The sequence below is a fragment of the Catharus ustulatus genome, chromosome 2, assembly GCF_009819885.2.
Source record: "Catharus ustulatus isolate bCatUst1 chromosome 2, bCatUst1.pri.v2, whole genome shotgun sequence".
Classification (NCBI taxonomy): Eukaryota; Metazoa; Chordata; class Aves; order Passeriformes; family Turdidae; genus Catharus; species Catharus ustulatus.
The window spans coordinates 69,315,615-69,342,736 of NC_046222.1; positions in this window are offsets into that span (position 1 = coordinate 69,315,615).

Sequence of the window (27,122 nt, forward strand, 5' to 3'; positions counted from 1 at the left end):
GTGATGTTCAGTACAGATTATCATCTCACGGCAGCAATTCCAGTGCAACTTAAACTTTCTGCTGAATGGTGAACCTATTAAATTGTGCATTTAGTCATTACCTGAAAATGGTATTTTCTAACAGGAAGAGTATCTTTTCTTGCACTTAATTATATTGTCTGTGTGTTAAAACTACATTTTCTAGAATCTTTCTGGTATTTTATATTTCTGGTATTTATAATTTCTGGAATCATCAGAGTCAAAGAGGATGAAGTGAGTTAAAGTGAATATTTGCTCAGGAGTAATTTCAGATCCAGTCACTCAGGAGTAACTATTTTTCTCTTGGGGATTTGACCTTCTAAAAGACCTTCTAAAAGCTTAGTTAAAAGAGAGAGCACATCTGTAGCTGAAATGGAAAGGACTCACATAACACCTTTCTTATAAAGATAGTAGGTGAAGTTTTCTTCTTTTATTGTAAATAAAAGAAGGTAGGTTGTAGTTTTTGTCCCATGCAGGAAAGACATGAGAATTTGTAGAAGCGTCTTAGTTTCTCAGTATGATTTCTGACATACAGTAATTTTACGATTATAAGCCGCACCATTTTGACTAAAATTTTGGTCCGAACCCAAAGTGCGGCTTATAATCAGGTGCGGCTTATATATGGACAAAGAACGAAAAGTTGCTGTTTTAGTTTGGAGGACAGGTGTCTGCTGAAAAAGGCAGGAACTTCTCTTTGAAATGGAGAATGTAAACCCCCTCTCTCCAAATTATTAGAATTTTGAAATCAAGGGGCTTTCAGGCAAAAATATGGAAATTAGGAATAACAGTTCTTTTCTAGGGAAATCAAAATAGAAATACAGTACTAAAAAGAAACAAACTCCAAACCCTGGCAAAGTCAGAGTACAGCCTGACACCCCGTCAGGCAGGGTGTTGGTAGCAGTCCCATTAAATGGTGGCTGCATCCTCCTGCAGTGACAGATGTGGCTCAGCTGGAGCAGTGCTCCTGTAGAAGGTGCAGTTTCCCTCTGGAGGTCCAGTGGTGATGTGGAGAAATCCGGTTTTCCACTGGAGTCCAGTGGAGAAAGGGGCTCCCTTAGTGTCCCAAAGCCTCTGTTTTTATCTTGGTAAGAAATGTTGGGCTCTTCCCCCTGGCTGGAGCAACTTTCAATTGGATGCAGTAATTTTATCAGTCCCACAGTGGGACTCAATGGGTCATTAGCAGAAAATGACTGGCTGGAGGAAGGATGGGGTGTGAAAAGATAAAGAACAATGTCCCACCTGGTTTCAATGGATGGCCCATTAGCAGAATATCTGCTGTTGAGATAAGGATCACTGTCCCCACCCTCAACAGATGCTGATAGAACAGATACCTTTTATCACACTCTGTATTGTAATATGCGGCTTATAATCAGGTGCGGCTTATACATGGACATAAAACCAAAAAGTTGCTGAAACCCAGAAGTGCGGCTTATACTCAGTGCGGCTTATAATCGTGAAATTACTGTACATGGAATTTTTTCTTCAACTCTTTCTAATACTGAATCAAAAGCATTCATTTAAGTACAAAATAACCAGAAATATAGAACTATATTGTGGCAGCATCCTGAAACAGTAGGTGGAGTCAAGTAAGAGAAAAAGAGAAAAAAAAAAGAACAAAAAAAGCCCTCTTAAAAATATGAAGAGGTTCTGTTCATCACCTATTTAGAAAAATATTTTTTGATTGACAAATGAAGAAAAATATGTCAGAAAAAAAAAACATGGAAAGCAGAAAAAAACCCAGAAAAAATTAACTGTCCAACAGAGGAGATTAAGAATTCACTTAACAATCAAGTAGGTTTTATCCTATGGCCAAAATATACTGTCAATATCAATAAGAAGGTAATAAATTATAGATATATATAAGGTATATAAAATATAAATTGATTTTCATCTTGGTAAAACTATTGCAAATTATTTTTATCTCATAATAGAATTAAATTTTCAAATTTTCACTATTTTTTTCTCAATTCCTTGGAAATGGTATTTCTATAAGTTTGACCCTAAGAAGTGCTTCAGATTTTTCCCTCAAAAGCAAATATAAAGCTTTGTAATTTTCAGAAGAAAATTCTTACTACTTGACATCAGGAACAATAATTTCTTGCTACTGAAAATGCCATTTACTTAAATCAGCATGACTTCATGGTACATCATTTTTTTCACCTAAAAACGCGTAAATATTAATTTCCACATTCTTTTTAACATCTTCAAGAGTTTTGAGTTTGGCTAGTGCATAGACACCGTGATTTTTTTCTTTTGGTGAAAAAGTACTTCGAAAATTTTTGGTAAGGTTAAACTTGGGTTTTATCCAAGTTATAATTAGCCAAAATTATAACCTCTGAATTTTGATATTTGTAGCAGAAAAGCTCATGATCTTTTGACTGTAGTAGACGTGTAACACAGTACCCTAATAATTGGTCAGTATCAATGATTTCAACATAAAACCACAAAAGGAAGCAAGCTGAGACTTCAGCTCTTATATCTCCCTAGGTTGCATCTGAGATCTAAAATTATTTTTTATTTTTCCTTTTTTCTCTAATGGGTAAATAACCAGTTTATCTTGATTAGACTAGATTATCCAAAATGAAAGTTTGCTATTGAAAAACAGCAATGGAGCAGAATAATGTCTTTTATCAACAGCATTATCTTGCAAATGTCTTAAGCTGTCTGGTTACCATGATATATAGGTTGGGGTGCATGCACACTTTAATTACTAACACTGAAATCTGCTGAAATTGAAGTATTGCATTTGGTAAGAGCTATTAATTTTGAAATGACCCATTTAATAGTGACCTGTGGTATCAAAGTATGGATTTAAATTGGTAATTAATAAAAGTCCATTTTTGAAAATGCTAACACAAGAGCTCAATAAAAATGCTAACTAGGACTCAAATACCACAGACAGTTTATTGACATTTTAATACATATTACTTATGCTAAATACTTTTGTAAACTCAGAACTAAGGATGAGAGGATAACAATGGACATATTTCCCAGCTAGCAGTTAGGAGATCAGTGGCACACTTAGTGGACTAGCTCACTTTTGTAGGTTTTAATCCTGCTTATAATGGAGGAACATGGCATGATTTCTTTTTGAAGCTGCATTTACAAAATGAACCATTTTATCTCAGACTGCAGAGAACAAGAATTCTGCTTAAAAAAAAAGAAAAGAAGAAGAAAATTAACTAGGTCTCATCAGAACATGTTTTTAATGTCTGTGAGATGAGTAAAGTGAGGTCTTCATGATTTAATAGTGGAAGTGTCACTGCTGGAAACAAAAGCTGATATATTATCTGTCTGGTTTCCTCCTCCTATATATCTGGAAACTGACATTTCAGTGGCTCAAAACACCTCATAAAATCCTTATTGCATATGTCAGAAAGTGCAGAAGTTTGTCTCCTGTTCTGTAGGACAGAGCAGGTATTTCTTGAGAAAAATACTAACTTCTATTCTAAAACAGTCCCTTTTTCTCAGACAATCCAAGGATTAATTATCTCAGTTCAGCAAAATATTTCAGTGCATATTTAAGTCTATAGGATTAATGTGTCTTGCTGAAGGATGCCCTAAATTTATAGCTATTTTTATTGGTAGAAAAAATGCTTTAATGGAATGATAGCAAAAATCCTTAAACAGTAAAATTGAAGTTGAGGTGTACCATATGTTCCATAGAAGACCGCAAAATAATGTTTTTTTCCCCTACATACCTAAATGCAACTTTTTCCTATGTTAAATATCAGACTTTGGCTGATGAGTATATGTGTATTTATCTCTTTATCTCCCTTCTGCATACATATGCATATATATACATGTATATATATATATATATGCATCTATATAAATATAATCATAGATACATATGTGTCAAACTAGTATTAAAGACTGCGATTTTTAATAGAAGAGCTTTTTTTTGAGGAAAAAAACTGCATTACAGCTTTCTATCTTTTAGAGATGTGCTGTAACATAAGCAATTAATCACCACCAGCATCCGTTCTCTTTTATTGTCTGCAGTAATATCATTTAAAATTTGGTTAAGAGAGATCTTTTGTATGAATTTCAATGCTTACGTTCTTTTGCTATCAGTTATTTGCTTTTTCACTACTTCACTTTCATTCTGCCATTTGTGAGTGAAAAGTGATGAGCACTCTCTAGGTGAACATGTTTTAATTTACTGATCTTCCCATCAAGAATTACTTCCCACAGGCATGATATCATTATAATAGCCTAGATATTGCAATGAAAAGTACCAAATTACACTCGACATATATAGGGCTTATTAGAAATAATGTAATTCTTTTGTAAAACTACGTATTACAGAGTTTAAGAAATTGGAAATATTTAACATATTAGTGATTGGTTTTGACTAACAAGTGACAAATTCTGCTCTTTTCAACTGTCTAACTATCTGTTGGGGTATTTCAAAGCTTTCATTTGGCCCGTACCTCTGGACTTCTTTTGGGGGAAAATCTTGACAGAGTAGGTAAGAAAAACCAGAGAATAGAACCAAGTTCTTGTGAAGTCATGTCAGAATAAGTTAAGAAGAATACGATTCATAAATGCTACCAGGATTTGATCCAGGCATAACATTGAGTTTTAATCATCTAACTCCCCCAATTAAAAATGGTAACACAAATCTGAATACTGAAAAAACTTCAGAATATGGAAGTGCCCATTCTGGAAATTCATATAAGAAACTGCAGCTGGAATCAGTACTTCATGCTGTACCAAAATTTCTCCTGATTGCAACTCTGTCCTTAGTGTGATCATCTAAATATCCAGCTTTCCTATTTAACCAAATTAACCAAGAATTATTGGAAGCTTTAGTGATTCCAAATATCTCTCTTCAGAATTGCTGTTAGATTTTTTTTTTAGTAAAAGGAGTATATTTCTCAAAACCATCAAAGTTTTTTTCCCATCACCTTTTTAAAAATGAGATACATGCTCTCTTATCTACTTTGGCGCAAAGTCAAAATCTGTGTTCTATATCACCTTAAAAATTATATTATCTAATATGTTTTGTGGTAGGTCAACACCTTGGCTAGCTGCCAGATGTTTTCCAAACCACTTCCTCACTTTCCCTCCCCAAACAGGATAGGAGAAAACAAGATGAAAAGCCTTATGTGCTGATATAAATACAGGGAGGTCACTAACCAATTACTCTCGCAGGAAAACCAAACTCAACTTGAGGAAGATTAATTTAATTTGCTGTCAAATAAAATAGGTTTGGCTAGTGAGAAACAAAGACAAAACAAAATCTTCCCCAGACTACAGATTTTTTAGGTTCATTTTAACTTCTTCGTTATTGACTCGTTCAACTACTGTGGAAAACCTATTCAAGTATGTTCTTGCCAGAGGTGGCTACACCTTTTGGAGATATCTGTCTGCTCTAATATGGGGTTATTTACAACCTCCTGTTTAGATTTTTATTATGGTGAAGATCTCTTCACAGGTTGCAGAGGAATCTCTGCTCCAGCACCTGGAGCACCTCCTCCCACTCCTTCTTCACAGCTTTGAACTAATTAGCCCTGCTGAAGAGTATCATGTTTCATTCAGATAGCATTGGACCGTGGAGTGGTACCTACAATTAAGCTTATGTGTAAATTCTTGCAGAGGCAGAGCTTAAACTTCACACCACTCCAACAAACAAACCCTGTGTGGACCAATGAATAGTGAGCTTTATATTCAGACAAAGTTGATATGTCTCCTTAGATAATATAATATTTCAGTATAAGGGGAAAATATAATAAAATTTTAAATCTACCCTGATTTAAGCTCTTACCTGTTTGATTTTTACTTTGGCGAGAGAAATTGCTGAATTTGTGTAGAAAGTTCTTGTAAATTAGTCAGTTTCCATTTACCATAATGATGTTACACCTTAACTAGCTACTTCTGTCACCTAATACTAGCAGGTAAACATTACTTTTTGAAATTATGGACCTTCAGTTGTTCAGGCTCTTGGAGTAGAATCCATTATTCTAAATTTGTTTCATATTTTTGTGTAACATGTGACATGCATACACAGTGGAATGAATACAGATAATTATAAACTTCATCTGAAGAATTACAATCCAAACTTATTTGAAATTATATAAATAAATTCCAGATTATTGAAATACACATCTCCACCTAACATATTGTTGAAAGGAATTTCTGTTTTGCTTTTTTAAACTTTTTAATATGGAATGTCACTTATTTCAAGTGCATGACAAAAGAAGCTCCACTTGGAGTCTAGTGTCTTTGGTTTAATTACGCTTGTTGAGACTGATGTGATGGATGTTTGTATTAAAAACCTAGCTATTTGGTCACTCAGGCTATATCTGTACTACTAAGTATAATAGTTTAGTGACCATTTTTAAAGTCTTGATTTAAGTAGAACACTGCAATTTTTACACCAGTCTTTTTTCTTCCATAGAACAAGTCTATCTGTTGGAAATGAATGATCCAAAGCCAATATATTCTTATGTGTATGCAGAAAGCATGGTGTGTCATTTGGTATGGGCCAAAACCATACCAGGATATATTGTGTGCATATGTGATACATTCCGTGATGCCAAAATAAAACCATAAGCCTGAGAAACTGTCACTTCATTCAAACTGTAAAGCATTTGTAACAATTATTAAATAGATCCTGAGGACATGGATCAGATTTTAAGCAAGTTAATTTAGACAATAAATAAAAAGATAAATATATATGATGTTACAAACTAGACATAGCTGGTAACAAAGGGTTATGTTCTAAAACATCAGGGTAATTTAATTTGGTAATTGCAAACAAACCTGCATTTATTATTCCATATTTTTTAGGTTGGTTTTTTTGTGTGTCAAGAAGTGCAGAGTTAGCTAGAACACATAAATATGATTCCTCACAGTTTATTAATGTAGTACTACATTCTATGGACTTTGCACATGATTGGCACATTATTACCTTGCTTCTAGTAGGCTGATTTTATAGAGGTTTCTATCAGGTTAATCAGGATAATAAGTCTTTTTTAAAGCCATTTCTGCTTCTATAAGCGTTTGCAGTTCCCAGTTTCTCCCACTCAACAAAAATGAAAACACATCACTGTGTTTTATTGGTCACCAGCCATCGTGTATTTTTAAATGAGGCTTTGCTAGGGACTAGCAGTATACAAATCTTGTGGCATGGAGAAACCTTCACACTCCTTTATTTACTGCATTTGTCTAGAAAGGGATTTATAATTTTGGTGCAAGGTTGCTCTTAGCTTCAGTCCCATATTGCTCCTTGTCTTGTGTCAGCTCTCCTGCAAGTTTAGGCCTCTGATATACTATGGGACTAAGTGTAAATCAGCAATAGTATGTTACTGATGAGCACCAGAGGCAGCACAGCAGTACTGAGAGTGAGAGGGAAAGATGGGATGAGACAGGGGGATATCCCTACTGCCTAGTTGTCCTATGAAGCCTAACAATCTCAATCACTAAAAACATTGTAAAATGTAAATTGCTATCAAATGCAAAAACAACTGAAACCAATTAATGAAAAATGGCTTTTTGAGAAAAACTAAAATCAAATCAGTACAAGTGCAACCCACGTGTTAGAAATTATTAATTGTTTTTTCCTGTGAGATAGAGAACAAAAATACCTGATCTTGCTTGAGCATAACTATAAGAAAAGATGTTCTCTCATTCTCTTTCCCCACTTCCTCTTTCCCCCTTCCCCTTTCCCCTTTCCCCTTCCCACTTCCACTTCCACCTGCTCCCCCCCACCCCAATATCCATGGCTCCGAAATCACCCCAATATCCATGGTCGAATTCAAATAAATACAGATGTGGTAATTTTGATAAAGGTCAAGCAATAAAATCTGAGTCTCAAGAGAAACCATTTTACACCTAATTCTTCTATAAGAAAAATGTCTGAATAATGTTGCTTTCATTCAAATATTTTGCACACTACCCAGAAGGAAAAAAAAAAAAAAATCAACCAACCAACCAAACCGAAAGCCCCCAAAACTTGAAACAAATAACCTAAAATTCCTTTCCAACAAACATGAAAGAATTTGATATCTATTGACATCACCTAGTTTGTCTGTTTCCTTCATAATTTGAACACATATATCATTTTTGTCTTCTTGTCCATGAGCACTCATAGATAACTGCCCCAAGGTATATTCATTTAAGGAGGAGCTTTTCAAAATGACAGCAAATCCTTTCTGATCAGTCTCAAGAGACTTTAATTCAGTATCCAAGACATTTTTTCTCCTTTCAAATAGTGACTTACATGAGCACTGCACCCTCATCTAAATGCAACCGTCTGAAAAATTACAGGTGTCATAAATGACCTAACAAACAGCTGAGATACTGAAAAAAAAGCTAAACCAGACGGTCACATTTTCTTATGATTTTTTGAACTTGTACTCTTTCTGTTTTCTTTTTTCTTTTCTTTTCTTTTTTTTTTTTTTTTAATTTATTTCTAATCTTATTTAAAAATTATAAGATTTTAATGGAATAAACCTTTTGGTTTCCTATTGTTTTTCTTCCTATGAAATCCTTATCTGAAAAGTAGTTTCTGACTCTTCTGGACTTTTTCTAAAATGCCAGTGATTGATATGTCTGAACACTTTTGTATCTCCAAGCGTATTTACCAAAACAATTATTTGCATTCTCTATGGAAGATCTAATACAAAATTACAGTAATTTCATGACTATAAGGCTCACCTTTTTGACTAAAATTTTGGCCCTAACCCGAAAGTGTGCCTTATAGTCCGGTGCACCTTATATATGGACAAATCACAGAAATTTGCCAACCCGGAAGTGTGAGTCGGGAGCCGCGGGGGAGCCGGCAGGGTCACGGCTGCCAGGTGGAGGAAAGCCCGGGGGCCCATGGTGCCGTGGCTTCCGGGTGCAGGGGGGCCCACGGAGCCGTGGCTGCTGGGTGGAGGCAGGGCTTCAGCCAACAACCACGCGGGGGTACCCGGCAGCAGATCCTCGCTGCAAAAAAAAAGTGCGCCTTATAATCCGGTGCACCTTATAGTCTTGAAATTAGTGTACATTTTATTGTTTCCTGTAGCATAGGATCACAGTGTCTCAAAAGCAGCACTGGAAGACAGAATCTTTCTCTTGGGTGCACTTCAAGGAAGTGTTTTTCCTCAAGTTTAAAAAATAATCTGTCGAAAACATTTCTCACCACACTCAGCAAGAAAATGTTCAAATGTCCAAAACACTTATCTAGTCTCATGGAAGCTTTGTTTGCCTGATATCCAAGGAAGAGTAGAGAGAGAAGGATAATTATCTTACTTAAGACAAAGAAAAATCATAATAATCCCTTAATTAAACCATTGGAAAAAAATACATCTATTTGTATAAAATGTCAGTTGGCACTGATAGGATACATATGAAAAGTGGCTGCAAACTCATTGCATGTATTTGGTATGGTAGGAGAGACTTGAGCTAACCTGGTGCCATATCTGGATATGTTTGTTTTTCTCCCTCTACATTTGCAACTAGAAGAAATTCCAAGAATTTGCCACTTAATGAGACTTCAAGATAAGCAAAGCTGGGAAATGCAGGTACTAGATTTGACTGTTCTATATGATTGTCTTCTAACTTCACAGTATCTTGATTCTGTGGATTTTTAGGATGATGCAATTCAAAATGTTTGCTAATTAGCCAGATTTGAAGTGACTAGAGTTATTAAATATTTGGATGATTGAATTAATTAGTCTATTAGTTTAATTTTCCTTGCCATTTTCATATCTGAGCTTTCACATGGTTGTTTACTATTTTTTATATTTTTTGTAATACAGTCAATAAAAGAGGATTTTTTATCCTTTATCAGAACTGAACTGGACCAAAATAATTATTTTCGTTTTCAGAATGCCTCTCATAACTTTGCTGTCAATCTGAACAGAAGATTCATAGCAACATACAAGATTTTTAAGTTTGTGTTAGTAAAGTCAGCAAACTACAATAATTTAGACATACTATATAGACCTAGAGAGTCAATTTTGCAAGAAAGATTAGATGCATTGGAGAACAATATGAATGAAGGTCTTGTCGCCATTATGTTGATGTTCCCGGAAAAATTGATGGTGATAGTGTCTAATAAGACAGCATACTGTTGTAAAATTTCAGTCAAAAAAGTTAAGGCAATAGAAAAAGACAGGGTCATGGCAATGCTATTTTTCTGTTGCATGACTCTGTTCCATCTTTGTCATCTTAGAATCCTGTTATTTTTAAATCTCTTATTTGCTGAAAATAAAGGAAATCTTTGCTACATTTCAATATCAATGAGTAAAGGCAGCAATTTGTTGAGTCTTTTCTTAGTTGATATCAAAAATCTTGATATGTGTTTTTATATGAATCATACAAAATTGGTTTGGTTTCTTGTTTAGTTCATATGTTATGGCATTTTAGATAACATTTAGTGAAAAATGTTTTTCATTAACTTAATTGAATGCATATTTTACTAAATCTTCTCATATTACTGTTATTTAGTCATCAGGTGATGCAGAAAGGATTAATATAAATTCCATTCAAGCAAATCACACTTCACACTAAAGTAATATTATAAACCGTTATAAAAAACCATCTTAGAAATGTGACTTGTTGAAACGTAAAGACAAAAAGTGCATTTCTGTCTTGCTAGAAAGGAATTGAAATCAGAATCTCTGGGCTTACTTGAGTGAACTTAAGTGGATATTGTTTCTCCTTTTCCTGTAAGAGACATGGGAAAGTAACCTTGGTAGAGCTTCCTTACAGTTATATGGAAAGGAAATTATATGGGTAATTGATGGAAATTATTTTTTTTTTTTTTTTAACAGGAGAACATCCACAGCTTTTGATCATTTTGAGTAAATTTTTGTACATATATGAAGATCTTATTTTAGTCCAAAGTGACTTTGAAAGAGCTTTAAAATATTGGGGCTTTTTTTCTTCTTCTTCTTCTTCTTGGATATCTTTTACAATAACATACCTGTACAAAGACACTACATGGAAATATAATTACTTTGGTAAAAATATTTTATTATCATATTATCTCCAGAATTGTGGTTTCATGTGTTCTATTAATATGTGTGTACAGTGATGGCATGAGATAAATCTGCATTTTTTTAGGTTTCTTTTTTTTTTTTTTTTTTTAAATAGGATAGAAGTAGTACATTTCCTACATTCTGGAAAGAAAAAAGTGACTACATTTTGTAATCCTACTATCATTAATTATGGTACATTGAATTACATCTGACTCTCTGGGCCATTGATGGCAAACATCTGCAATATAAAATAAGTGAAAGAGGGAAAGGAAAACTTGGAGAGTTATGCTTTATACTGAAATTCCAGTTCTTTTGGGAGCTGGTAATATTTAGTTTTCTTGTGTTTTGGACAAACAATTTTTTTTTCTTTAAATTTTCCAAGGATCAGACTTCTATGCAAATTTCCTTTATCTTCTGAATCAAATTGTTGATGAACAAGGGTTGTTTATGTGGTGCAGGATAAGTGGGTTTATTTTTTAATAAAGAGAATGAATTACACTTTCCCAATTTGTTCTGTATGCCACCAAACAGATATAAACAGTTCCATTACAGAACTGACCACTCTAAAAGACAATACAGCATGATCTAATGATAAAATAATATAAGTAATAAATAATGATAATAAAACAAGTCAGCATTTATTATACAACTTAATTTTAAGCAAAAAGCATGGAGTCAGAACAGAACTGCACTGAGAAAATCCTTTATTATGCAAAGCAGCATAAGACATCTGCAGACCTTTCCTTTCCCCATGGGTTTCTAAAGTGCAGGTTCATATGTTCTTCAATTGCAAAGCTGGTTAAAAAAATTTTCTAAAGTTTTCTAACACCACTTGCTGATTCCTGCCTCTGCGTTAGAATTCATTACTTCTTCAAATGTACCAATGTAACTATTTGTAATGCTGCGCTGTAAAGTGAATCATTGACGGGAATAACAAACCTTGGAGATTCATTATTACAGTTCACTTCAGGGATCTATTCTACATTATGGTCTTACAAATGTTTTCAACACACAAAAGACAGGATGGTGAATGAGAACAAGCAGTGGGGGGTCAAGGTGTAGGTATTTGTGTAGTGAGTGAGGACCTCTTAAATTAGCTTCACTTCCAAGGAAAATAAATGTATAACTATGCTCTTATTTTTCAACCTGCTCTCTTCTTTATATACAACTTCTATTCATATTAATTTTTGTTCCTCTTTCCAGGGGGTGTTCACTACTTAGAGCAAACGTCTGGTAGTTGAAAATTCCATTCTCTTCAGCAAAGTGTAATTTCTCAGGTTAGCAGGGCCCCACTGAATTCCCAATAGCACTGCATACACTACCACAAATATCTACAACTCCCATCACAAGGTAAAATATTTAACACATACTTTTCTTTATTTCAGATATAGAGAGAAAGGAAAAAGAAGTCAGACATAATGATGACAAATGTATTCACACTTTGCCCATGCAGCCAGTCCTCCTTCTATTGTGATTAACAAATTCTTCTTTTACTTCAATTGAAACAGATGCTGAAAAGCTGTAGATTGACCTAAACAGCAAATTGAAACAATACATTACAAGCGCTACTCATAATCTCTCTAATTTCATGCTAGATCTCACATTTTTGTGACATAATACCTGTCTGTTTCATAAAATTTAAAGAAGAATGTCAACTGTGCGAGTGTGGAAAAAACCCTACGCTCTGGGCAAACACTTAACACAAAAAGTCCTGAGTAAAAACTACAACTACAGTAGAAAAAAATCTGACTTGGTTTTTAGAGACTTATTTTCAGGTATTTTCTGTTCAGAATGAGATAACTCTTTCATTTGCTAAGTAACATAAAACGATGCAAGTCATACTCTGTCTAACCTCCCACTTATAGACTATTGCACAGGACCATGTCCAGAGGACTTCTGAATATCTCCAATGGAGTATGTTGGTTTTGGCAGGGGTAGAGCTAATTCTCTTCACAGTGTCTGGTATGGATCTCTGTTTTGTATTTGGGCTGAACACAGGGCTGATGATATAGAAGTGGTTTTGTTATTACTGAGCAGGGCTTAAAAAGAGCCAAGGCCTCTTCTACTCTTTATACTGCCAAGGAAATCACCTGCCTGCCCATTGGAAGCAGTAAATTAATTCCTTGTCTTGCTTTGCTTGTGTGTTCAGCTCTTGTTTTCTCTCCTCACTGATAGTATTATATTACACTATAATATATTATATTATATTATACTATATTATATTATATTATACTATATTATATTATATTATATTATATTATATTACATTGTATTTATATTATCTCATCACATAGTTTCATATTACTGATGAGTGGTGCAGTAGAGCACCACTCCTCACTGGCTTCTATGCCGTTAATAGGAGAAAATAATCATCAAAGCATTCCAGGAACTTCCCAGATTGCTTATGTCCTGCTGGGTTGGCTTAAACACCCTCCATAGATGTAGATGAAGACCCCCAATGAGGACCAGAGCCTGCAAACCTGAGGCAGCTGCTGTTGGTCTGTAGGGGACCTGATCCATTTGTTATTTCTGGTTAGGTGTGCTACAGCAGGCACCCATTATAATATCACTTTAACCTTTCCTGTCTTTTATCCTGACTTGTAAGTTCCCTGATGGCTTCTGATCAACCCCCAGGCAGACATCCATTCACTTTAAGTGCTCTTTCACGTAAAAGCCAGCTCTACCACCTCCCCTTCCTGCCTTTCTTGAGGAGCCTGTCTCTGCATTGCAATGGTAACATTGTAACCCGAGCTTTTTTGCACACCCTTGGCGCCCAGAGTAAGATTTTCAGATTTCCCATCCAAAAGAAATTTCAGGTAGCCCTTTTTTTCTCTTCTCTGACCTAATGTCTGCATCATTGCAAGTGAGATCCATACCATATTGAGAATGTGTTATCTGTATATCTGTAATCAGCAGGGATTACAGTTTGTGGTACAGGCACAGAGGACTCCTCCTCTTCAGGGTGGCTCTGAATCCATTCTCTGCCTGACCTCTGTTTGTACTTGGGATTGCTCCAACCCAGGTGCAGTACTTTGCACTTGGTCTTGTGAAACTTCATAAACTGTGAGCATGCCCACTGCCAAGATCCCTCTGGATCACATCCTTTCCCTCCAGTGTGTCCAACCACACAAGTTGGTGTCATGCCCAAACTTGATAGGGGTACACTCAATCTCAGTGTCCATCTCACTGGAAAAGATGTTAAGCAGCAGCAGTCCTGATGCTGAGTGCCCCTGAAGAGCCCCACTTGTCACTGATCTCCACTTGGACACAGCTATTACAGTGCAACCATCCAGCCAATTCCTTATCTATTGAATAGTCCGTCCAAAAACTCCATGTCTTGTCAGTTTAGACATAAGGGTGCTATGTGACTCAATGTCAAACATTTTGCACAAATCTGGTTAGAAGACATCAGACACTTTTCTGTTACCAAAAAATTGCTGTAGCCCCATCATTGAAGGCCACCAAGTTTGTCAGACACCATTTGCAACCATTATGCCTTTAAAGAAATGGAATTTCTCTCACCTTGAAAGAAATGGAATTTGACTTTTTCTTTCCGTGTAAATCATTGCCTGGTTATAATGATTTCTTAGCAGATAGCCAGTCAAAAGATTAATAGAATTAGAATCCTTGTAAAATAAGCCCGTTCTCACTGACAGCTAGCTTGGCTTTTTCTCTCTTCCTTTTGAAAGATAGTAAACAGAAACAAAGCCTGCAGCAGTACAAAGAAAGCCAGCACATGAAAGAGGGATTAGCTTCAGGAGGCTACGACAGATGTAAAATGCTTTGCACACATTGCTGTGTGATGTTCAACATATGTTGTCAATTAAAAATTGCTTAAGAAATATTTAACAAGGCAAAGCTAACATACCCCTAGTTTGTACGAATATATTGAGCTTATGCATCACTGCCTCTCATTTAATTTCTTTCAGTTTTGTTGTAAGCTGAAGAGAACCTTATATAACATGACTCTCAGCTACTTTAAGTTTAAAGTGCCATTTAATTCAAAGTATTGGAAAACAGAGTTTGTTTCATCTTTTGATAAGATGATGACTGGATAATTTAGCATGGCAGAGGACTTGTTAAACTGATTAAAATTAGCTTTCTGCAGTAAAATATAATTTGCTGCATTTTTAAAAATAGGTATCTAAATGCATTCAAGATGTCATAAGCTTTAGCACATTCTTCACCTGGACTTTTCTGATGCCAGTTACTGGGAAATTTTCCTAGTGAACCTCAAGGCATAAGACACAGGCTCCTAGGGTAAATCCTATTTTATCATCTTTATTACCTCCTACTCCTGAATCTTTCCACATGCAAAGCATTTTAGTTTGTTTGGATTTCTTGTTAAATGATTGAATATGCCCTATTCAACTCCTAAATAGCCACTAGACATTATTCTCCCCCCAAACACAAGCATCTTTCTACACAACTGTACTGTAAAGCCTGAATAAAATAGCAACGTTCTTGTTGAACTGTGATACCTCAGAATGTTGTCACAAAAAAATGCACTCCTAATGTTAGTATATTACTGAAAGCACTTTCTTTTTTTTTTTTTTTTTTTCCTCTCCTATGGTCACAAATGAAGAGCTTTTTACCACTGGTAACACACAGGTTTGCAGTCATCTATGAAAGACACTACTTGTGGCTGTGATCTATATATTAACTCCTTTTTGGAGGTAGAGAAACTGAACATGTGGAAGAAATCGTTTATAGACCCACAGATATTTTGTAGCATCCTATTACCTCTGCTAATGCCTGAAATGTTCTCACAATTAATTAACCTTTCAGTTAAAGTCTGTAGTTCCACTTGTGATATTACTGTCTTGAACCTCCTCTTATGGAATTCTGTTTCCAATCATAAAATAGGAGTGTTTAAAAATAAAAGTTGCAGTGTTTATTCCAAGAGTCTTTGTACTTGTTAAACACATATTGTAGGCTGCTGCATACATCATCTGCCAACCAAATGTCAGTTCAACTCCTACTTCCCTTTAAATAAGGTACAAAAATATTAAAGAGATATTCAAGGAACTGTGAACGGAATGTGCCTTAAGTGTGTTGTTGATGTGGGAATTTATACTAAATTACTGTATTGATGGATGTTTGGCTATGAATTGAACTATTAACAAAGAAAAACTGAAACATACTTGAATATTTCAATATATATTATTTTAAAGGAACATTATAAAGCAGAGATTTCTGCTTCAGTGAGAGACAGAAAAAGGCATGGTGAAGGAAATAAGGTGGGGTTTCTGAATATATAAAACTGGAAATACTGAGTAATTATATTGGTTTAATCATTATTTTTCTTCCTGCACCTTTTTCAAATAGGTACTATGGGATTATAAGCATAATTTTTTTAAAAGTGACAAATTAATTGTATTGATCCTAAGAACTGGTAGATCATATTGTACAATCCAATTTAAAATTCAAACTAAAAGAAAATATATGCAAAGAACATTGGCTGCTTTTCAGTTTGTTATTGTTGTTGTTGTTTTTGTTTGTTTGTTTGAGGCTTTTTGCAAAAAATAAATTGAAGTGCGGTAACAGTGTAATGTCTTAGAAATTTGTTATTATTATTTAAGTATACCACACAAGTATTTTAGTAATGGCAAGAGGATTTGCTTATTGCACGTTCTGGTAGGTACAGTACTAAAATTAGTAGTTTTTAAGTTTTGCAAATCTGAACTTTGTTGCTTAGATACACCTTTCAGTATTGTTTGGTTAAGTATAACCTACATGTTCACAAGGAAGATTGAAAACCATGTAGGTTTTGGAAGTCTCAGGGCTTACTGGGTGCTTATTAAGAGCAGAGAGAAGAAAACTTAAGAAATAATGTATATTTTAAACCTTTCTTTTCCTCCTCACAGGCCTTGCCAAAGGCATCATTATTGGAGAAGGAAGACAACTGTGAAATTTATCAGCCATGTGCAGAACTTGAAGTTCGCACAAACAAATGAAAAATGGCCTAAAAGTGAATAGTGAAGTTATGTCCTTGTTGAAGTAATTTAAACTGTTTTACTGTGTTGGAACTTAATATAAAAGATATTTATTTCCTTTATAAGGTATAAAGGGCCTTCAATATTCTAAAATAGTAGCAAAGGGTAACACCTGTTTGATTTTTGTGTTCTATTATTGTTTGATAGGGTGTCTTTTAATTTTTATTACTGCATTAAATCTAGCTTATCAATGGGCATTTTCAAATAAACAAATTCTCTTCTTTTTATGCAGAAAAGGTAGAAAAATCAAAGTGTATAGAATCTGCTCCAAAATATTGCTATGCCATATTTTCTGCCATTTTTCAGGCACCAGTTACTTTTCTGTTTTGATTTCAGTCTTATTGTCCAATGGCCCAAATTTGTTTTGTATGTTTTTTTTTTTTTAAAAAAAGTTCTCTTGGTTCCAGGAAACAGAGTTAAATTTCTGCAGTAGTAAGGAGGGGACATGGGTGGGATCCAGATGTTATTGTGTACCACCTCACCTCATTGCCTGGTTCAGGGGAAAGGGAATCTCCTTCCACAAGGAAGGGCTCTGCTCTACTTGGGCTGGGTTGCAGGCTCTGTGGTGAACGTTCTGACATAGGACTTGCTCTCTCTGTTGTACGCTTTTGTTATTAATATATTTGCTGTTAATGCTTCTTTTTCTTGACTCATTGCTTTTTCCAGTAAATTGTTCCTATTCCCATTGATCTTTGCCTTTTGTGGCTCTTATTCTTCTCTCCAGCCCATACCAGGATTGAGGAAGAAGGGCGAGAGGCAAACAAGAAAGTGGCATGTGCTTTTAGGGGGAGCACTAAATTAGAGGATACCCTTCCTAAACCAAACCAAAATCAAAGTTGGTTTTATCAAGTTTCTTGTATGAAAGAACACTTGTTAGTTTTTTATAATGATTTGCTAAGAAATACATTAGCATTTATATATAGGTATTCAGCTTTCTGGGTGAGTTTGCAAATCTTGAGAGCTAACAGTAATTGCAATAGGTCTGCAACTTCATCACTGTCCTCACCTAAGCAGGCCAATTAATGCCAGTTCTGAATTTGTAGCAGTTATGCAGGTATTTAGAAAATTCATAGTATATTTGTGAGGTTTTTGCTAATCTGCAATAGTTTTTTCAGTCATAACAAAATATATAATTATCAATTTCATTACAATAAATTTAGTTCCATCATAGATGCAACCACTCATGGTTTATGGAAGTTTTCTCCTGGAGATATCTGTCTATGTCCTCATTCTGACCCTCACATACCTATAATTTTGACCTTGTAAAAACATTCAGAGAAGTTGTGTACGGTGGTGGTGAGCTGGCATTAGCACTAACACCACACTAAAATGCATTATGGTTATTGCAGCAGCTCAAGTGTACCTGTATCCTTAACATTTCTGTATTAATTTCCCAAATCAGTAACGACACTTTTTGAAACTAGGCCTCACTATTCAGCCTGTAAATGCAAATGTCATCTTGTACCAATTGGAGAATGGCTAATTGTATATTTTTTTTCTTGATGGCCTACATATGTCAAAAATTTTAGGCGGTTATTTGTTTTGGATGTGGGCTTCTTCTGTGGAAATGGCCACATCCTCTCTATCCCCTCAGGCTGTTAGCTGAAGGGAAACTTGGGGACCAGAGAGTGAACAAATTAGAATTCAAAAAGATTTATCTTACTTTTCATTCTGTGTACAATTTCCTGAACGTAGGTCCCAGGATACAGGCTGTCATCTGAAACTAAGTTGGTTGTGCTGTGCTTTCATTGTCTTATTGCAAAATCTGAATCAGAGGATTTTTTTCGTCTGCCAGTTTAGATATAGAAAGGAAAGTGAAAGTTTACAACAGCACAGAAGTGGCTGAACAGGTAGTGACAGTTGAGTTTGCACTGAAGAGTTCCCTTATGCAGAATTTAGCGCTGTCAGAGCTATCTGTCTAAACCTGGGTGAAGAGAACACAGTTTTTAACCCTTTGGTGAATTTTCATCCACATCTTCACATTGACTTTACTTAATCATATCTCATCTATCTTTTGATGGCTGTAGAAAGGCATGAAAAATCCTAATGTGCAGTGGCCCAGAAGTACAGAAATCAGACTCAAGTAAAAATATACATCCAGTTTCTATACACACAAAAGTAAATTCCAGAATGTGAACAACTGAAAAATATTTAACATGAAAAGGTGTCTGAAATGGAAATGATAGAAATAGGGACTTTGCCTAATTTGTTTGGTTTCTGTCATTTGGAGTTCTTTCATAGACAACATCCTTAAAACACATTTTCTGCTTGCTTTATTTTTTGCATGATTTTGTTGTTTGTTTCCTGTTCCAGTTTTTAAATTAGAAAAAAATACTACTAATTAATTACATTAATTACTACCTAGTCAAATACCTCAGTTTTTTGTTTTTTTTTTTTTTTTTCTAACGTAGTCCCTGAAAAAGAAAATTCAATCTGTTTCTTCTTCCAAAATACTTACTTACTTGCACCCTTAAATTATCTACAATGCAGCATGGTTGAAGTTTAATGCTGCTGAAAGACATTGCTTGAGGCAACAATTTAAAAAATAGAATAGTGACTGTCTTTAAAACCTGTGTATCTTTAGAACCTAAGGCCAGGTAACTTTGATATAGGCAGTTGCACAGGGAAACAATTTTCAAGGTACGCTAACACAGAGCTCCAAGAAGATTGGTGCAGCATCTGCCCAGACACTGGAAATTACTTAGGACTTCTTGTACCATTGTGTAATGCAGGGAGGTAATGGATTCCTATCTAATTTTACTCATGACATTGTATATTTTGAGGAGAAATAGATGAAGTGAATTTCATTTAATATCAGAGAAAGATGAAAACTGATTTTATTTTGTCACATATTTTATTAAAATTTTCCACGATTTAGCTTCTTTGTCATGCTTGGGAGCTTTACTGTTCACTCTTGCCACAGAATATTAAAAGCTTTATATTTCCTCATAATAGAGTTTGAGGTCACAGCATTTTTGATGCTAAGTTCAAACTATGGGAAAAAAAAATCTCATTTATAAAAATGTTAATTGTGTGAACTTTTCAATTCATGTTAGAATACAAATCTTAGTTTTTAAAAGCTAAGACTTATAGACCTATTCATAACATTACCAAGATTTACAATACCGCTGGATCTGCGCTTTACATTCAGATATGCAAATGGTCAGTGTATTGTGGCTGGAAAGCCTCTTTGTCAAGGCAGATTCATCACAGAGAGAATCTCATCGATTTTGTAGCTGAAGTTGTGTTGGTCAATTGGACAATAACCAAAGAGCATTAGTGGACATTAACATCATGTTTATTGCTAAATTTCTCTGAGGTTTTGCAGCATCATTTCAGCTCATAAAAACTTGTTCTGGTTCTTTTCAGGCACCACTGAGGAAGGAGCATGTGTAAGGAGTCATTCCTAATAGACGCATTTAGACATTGCCACTCTGTTTTGGAAGGTAAGGGCACATTAAATGTTGGATACAAGCCAGCCCATATTACATAGCCTCAGTGTTAGTGAGAAATTCTAGGATTAATAATGCAGATATACATGTTTATAAATTGTACTGTATATATATACAATTTTAAATTGTATTTAGAAATTCAGCAACCTTTTAAAATTTATTGTGAAGGGTAAATTTGGACTTAAATGACTATTCTTTCTTCCAGTCCCACATATATTTTGTACTTACTTATTCCTGTCTTTCACTTTGGCTCTTCTCTAGGTCTTTCTATTGCCCTCTTTCTCACCCTCTTTTAAAAATAATGATCTATATATCTCTCATTGCAGGCAAGAGCAGTGCCCTCTTTTTCTTTGTTCTGTTACACTCTACCCACTATTTTGTTCTTCTTCATTGTCCCTGTTCAGTTATCTCCTCTAAACTTTTTATCCACATTGCTTCTTGTCTTTTGCTCACTCCCAGTCACAATGAAGTTGTGGCATTTTCAGGTTCCAGGTCAAGTGCTATAATTTGGAAAATACTGGATTCCAACTTAACAGTTACAAATTTAGGGGTGAGTTGAGATGATTTTAGAAGGACTCTAGAGTTTTAAATGTGTTTACTGATTTATTTATTTTCCAAAAGAGAGAAAAAAAATAAATAGAAATTAGCAATTTATTAAATTAATTGAATTGAATTGATTTTCTGATAACATAAATTTATTTGCACCAATCTAAATATAATTAAATACTTAACCAGGCTAACAGAAAGCAAACCTAAATTAAAATTTAAGATTTTATTTTTTTAATTATGAAAAACTCTAAAGAGAAAATAAAAATATTTTAAAGTGTAGAGTAATGCAACATTCCTTTTTGGTACCCTGAGCCTTACTGGAATAACTGCAAAGGAGACTGCAGAGGAGACCTATCACAGCAACACTCCAGCAAGGTTAATCTTCTTACCTTTCTTCCTTTTTGGATTAGACTTCTATTACACTTGCTGTCAAGACACTAAATTGACATTCTGTGTTGACTGCCACACAGTCTTGTTATATTTCTTGTTTCTTTTGAAAATGAGTTTCTTGCATATATAGCTAGAGATCTTTGTTTCAAAAACTGTTTATATTATCTGTTAATATATGTGTAAGTATCTTTATATTATGGAACAAAATTTTTCTCTATAAAAACTAATGCAGATTGTTAAAAAAGAAAAAATAAATTCAGACAGCAATAAGAAACAAATGTTATACTGTTTTAAAATGAAGAATAAATTTAAGGTTTTTCTGTCATTGTGTTGATGCACATCACCTGTGTATTTGACTTTATAAATCCAAAATATACTTCTAATATATTCAAAAGATGGGAGTTTAGACTTAAAATAAATATTCCTGGTAATCAGTTGTATGTTTCTAAAACATGAACTATTCTCTATTATCAAAAGCTTTGGTGACTTCAAAGAAAATTAATTACAGAAGACCATAACCTTGAAACTGCTGGTAGCTTACATTAAACTTTCCTGTTACCATATTCTATTAAACACTATGGCCTGCTTTCTTCCTAGTGCCTTGTAAAAAACAAGGATGGTCATCTGCATAGCATATGTAGGGAAGCAGGAATGATAGTCCTCCCTTGCTTTGTTGTTTGAAATAAGATCTCCCTGGGACCTCCCAAATGTAATGTTGGGTGAGTGAAGGTGAGGCAGCTGCTCAGCCCATGTAGCCTGTGGTTGGCCTGGTAAACCAAAACTGGCACATAGGAGAACGTTTGCTTTGTCTCTTAGTAAGTTGGAAGTAAGAATTCTAAAAGGTGCCTCTGATTTGTTTACACTGACTTCTTTTTCTAGTCTTATAAATTTTTTTGCCTGTCTCTTGACATTTCAGGTAAATATTTAGCTGTCAGTTGAGGTTCAGAGCTCCTAGTCTTCTCTCTAAGCTATTTCACTTGTTTTCTTCTTTAATGTGAGATAAATTATCTTGTAAAAATGCCTGTTATTGTCTGTTACCCAAAAAGGAAATCCATCCATAATGCAAGTGTTTTAAAAGTTTATAGCTAGACAAATTGAATTCCACAGTGAATGTCACTGAAATCTAAACTTTTCAAATTAATGCTAGCTCTAGGCTCTCATACCCAGGTTACATTTTAGTCTTACAAATTCTTAATGTCCAACATGCACAAGGAGAAGCCGCATGCCTAAAAAAATCTATTCCAGTATCTTTGATTATTTAGTCCTCTGTTTTTTTTTTCCTTTTTTTTTTTCTTTTTTTTAATGTTTTACTTTTATTTTCTCTCATTGACTTCAGACTATAGCACTCTTCCATGTTCCTTCACTGGTATCTATACTGAGTCAAACATAAATGATGCATTTTATCTTTCAAGACCTTTCATATACTCCTGCTTTGTTCCTTCATTCAGCACTGAGGGAATGACTCCTGATTCTGGTAATTAGAAATTTAACAAGGAGATAAGTGATCCTTTATGATTGCTCTCTTGTTATTCCTCTTCATCATGGCTATTTCACAGAATCATGTACAAAACACTTTAACAATGTTTGTGTTGACATTTCTCTTTTGCTATGATGCTTAGGAAAAGCAGTAATTAAGCTGATGGTGTTTTGAGATCACTGCTGATGTTTTTTTGTCTAATATTGTGTCAGTGTTACTTTGCAGTCTCATGTTTCTGTCTGTGTCTAGTTGCTCTATCTTATATCATATTCAGGGAAAGAGTTATCTAACACTACCTGTCTAAAAATCAGGTGAACACCTATTCCAACCAGTCATCTTTGGTCCCATTCTAGTTGAACTAGAGGGATAACTAAATAAGTGAGGTGGCATCACATTACAGAATTCACAGAGGTAGCTTAGCTTGCCATACACAACAAAGCTTAACCTGGAAGCCTGGCTTCAGGCAGCTAAAGGTAACTGAGCTTAATCATACCCTTGAATTTTAAGTTGGTTGAGATATAGACAAATTTTCTTCTGCCTTCATTTGTGTTTAAATACAGCAGAATCTAAGTCTATAATTGGGTGTGGCCTAATTACCAAAATTAATCAGCTGCTAACATAAAACTGAAAAAAAATAGTCACTAGAGTAAAATCAAAACCAAAAGTAAAAAATATGAAAAAAATTAAAATGCTGTAGGGAATAATCTTCCTTTAGGAGCAAGAGTTGTAGATCCTTACAGTTCAACCTTCTCTTTAGTTTACCTTTCATGGGCATTAATATTTTAATAATACTGACCATTGGAATCAGAAAAAAGCTCCCCATGCCCCACAGTACTATAGCAATAGAAATAATGTTAAAGGACACATTTTGATCAGTGATTAATTAGTAAGAATGTTTCATCAGAAAAGTTATATCTTTAAATGTACAGTCACTAGTATTGCATTATAGCTTAAAATACAATGACACAATGCAGCTATTTTTTAGTTGAATATTTCATGCGGGCAGGTAGTGAGAGAGAACAAACATCTAATGTAGCTGATTACAAACAATGCAATCTAATGCAATTTAACAGCTGACACATGACATTACAGATTAATAACATTTTTAGACTGAGCCTAACCACCTTCTTTGTTATTTCAAAATCTAAGCCAAATTCCAGTATTTTTAATAAAATTTTATCTCTATCTGTCAAAGAAGAGCAACAACACATCTATTGGCATTCATGATTTTTGTATAATTTATATATATATATAATTACATCTGTCATTAAAAATAAAAATCCCCCAATATTTCTAGCTATGCAATTTCAAAACTGTTCTAAAGAGCAATGAAGTTAATACTCTAACATTTGCACATTTTGTACCACTTGACTTCATATTCTAAATAGCAATCAATTCAAAATATTTTAATTTAAACTAAGAAATGTATATTTTAATTAAAGAAACTGTGGCAAGACAACCTCTTAAATTACTGGCTACGACAAAATCTTCTAATCTTTTCTGTGTATATATTCTGTAAGCAGAGAGATGCTGATACCTTCCTTATGCTGGATTTGCATTATTTCATGATGTAGTTTTCCCCGTCTTTCAGGGTACGCTGTCACCTGGACCCCTGAAACAATGACCATTGAGTGGATCATAGAAAGTTTTCAGGTGGGTAAAGGATCAAACCACAGTGATGTCACCTTTTTTTCAGTGAGAATGTTAGCAGTGGGGAAATGTGCTAAACAAAAGCATAAATGCAAGATGCAGTTACCACTTTAAACCTGCTATGAATGATTTTTCAACAGCAAGTGTATCAACTCCTCAGCAAAAATATTAGTCTTAGTTGTCTTAGTGACATCTGAGAATTTGTGTTTTTACCACACTATTATTTCTCTCTACTGTAGCAAGCTCTTTTTTTGCAGAAATAGTACAATTATGAATTCTATTTCCATACTTTGAAAATGTTATTTTCTTGTTTACAAAGCTTAATTTCCTTTGGTCCTTACAAAACTTAATTTCCTTTGGTTTGTATAAAATCAAATGTATCTGTTTTCCATCACCAAGTCTTTACAAGGACAAACATTGATCCAGGGCAAGCTTAGATATTTCACTTGTTGAGAACAGAAAAGCTTTTTATTTTTCCCCCTGAAGTGCATAGTCAACTAATTTGAAGGCCATGGTGCTGAATATATTCTGATTTTCTTTTCCTTAGTTTTTTCACTTCTTTTAAATTATTCCGGTGTATTCCATTGATAGAAAGGGCTTACAGTTTCTTACTACTCAAAGATATATTTTTTGTATTATGAGCAATTGTAGCCACTATAACTTTCAATAATTAAGTAATATATTTTGCCAGGTTTGGATGCTGTATCTATCTACCTCCTTTTTTTTTTTTTTTTTTTTTTTTTTTAATTGATCTAGGGTGTTGAAACTTCGTATTTCTTTTATTGAACTTTGAATTAATATTTTTTACATTTCATACCAGATTTTAAGTTTATTCTAAAGTCACTCAATTTCTAGGATCACCTGAAAGCTTATTTCTCATGTCTACTATTCTTGAAAGCCTGCTTGTCCTGAAGGTGTCCTTTCTTTCTTCCCCTGGTAGATTTTGATTAATGTTAACACTTATTTGAGCATGATTCCCACGTGAAAACTCTAAGTGGTTCTGCTGTGCACTAAATGTAAGGTAAACAGTCATCTAAAATCTTCACAAGTAATTGCCTTTAAATGCTGAAAGCTAGTTGTACTATGAAAGGTGATCCCATTCAACATTATGTACCTACTTTAACTGAAAATTGCAACTTATGGGAGATATCCTACCATAGCCAGAAATTATGTTCTCAGATTTCTGGTGTAGGTCTCCATTCCCAAGATCAGGTACAGAACACCAATAAGAGACTATGAGAATGTAAGTCAGTTATTGGTCTGGTTTAGTTCATATTTTTGTTTATCTGTGTTACAAGCTGATAATCTTCATCAACTGAGTTCTTGAAAGTGTCAGAGGAGCAAAGACATTCTGAAAGACAATTCTTGAAGTTGTAGTGTCTGCATGAACTGAGGAAAATGAAACAAAATATAGCAAGAAACACTTCAACTTTTGTGGTACAGATATAATGAGATTGATAAAAGTTATCATCCGTAGCAGAGCAGTGGTGTGGTACAAGATAACAGCTTGGAAAGTTGAGACAGGTATAATTTTGAACAGCGTTGGAGGTTTGAATAAGTCAAAGAAGAGGAAGAAACTCATCTCACATAAAAGTGAGATGAAAGGAATTAACGGATATTCTTTGAAACTACATTTTGAATTTATTATAGGATTTGACAGACACGTCTCTGAAGTCTACAGCAGATATTGTGGGAGACAAAGCAGAAAAGAAAGGGATTGGAGATGAAAAAAACTGGCTAAAGACATTACGGCAAAAAGCTTCTGTTGTTCAAATTGGTTACTAATTTTCCAGAGAAGAATAATGGTCTTGTTTTTCTTTTTCTACTTCCAAAATGAGTGTGCTTGTTCATTTCATAGGAGACACAAGAGTTACAACCTACTCAATCCTGCTTAAAAAAAAAACAAAAGCAGCAAACCAAACTAAAGGTAAAAACACTTTAAGGTTAAAAAAATTTTGAGCCACAGTGCTAAAGGATTTCCTGGAGTTTAACAGAAGAGACTTGAGGTTTGGACAGATCCTCCAAAGGATCTTTTATTCAAATACCAGTACAGTAACTTCACGATTATAAGCTGCACCTGATTAGAAGCCCCACTTCCAGGTATTGGCAACTTTTCGTTCTTTGTCCATATATAAGCCGCACCTGATTATAAACCACACGTCTGGGTGTTGGCAATTGTCTTGGGTTACAATACAGAGTGTGATAAAAAGTATCTATTCTATCACCAGTTGTTGAGGGTGGGGGCAGTGATCCTTATCTCCGTGGGAGATATTCTGCTAATGGGTCATCCATTGAAGCCAGGCAGGGCATTGTTCTTTATCTTTTCACAACCCATCCTTCCTCCAACGAGTCATTTTCTGCTAATGGCCCATTGAGTCCCACTGTGGGACTGATAAAATTACTGCATCCCATTGGAAGTTGCTCCAGTCAGGGGGAAGAGCCCAACATTTCTTACCAAGACAGAAACAGGTTTTGGGACACTAAGGTAGCCCCTTTCTCCACTGGACTCCAGAGGAAAACTGGATTTCTGCGCATCATCACTGGACCTCCGGAGGGAAACTGCACCTTCTACAGGAGCACTGCTTCAACTGAATCACATCTGTCACTGCAG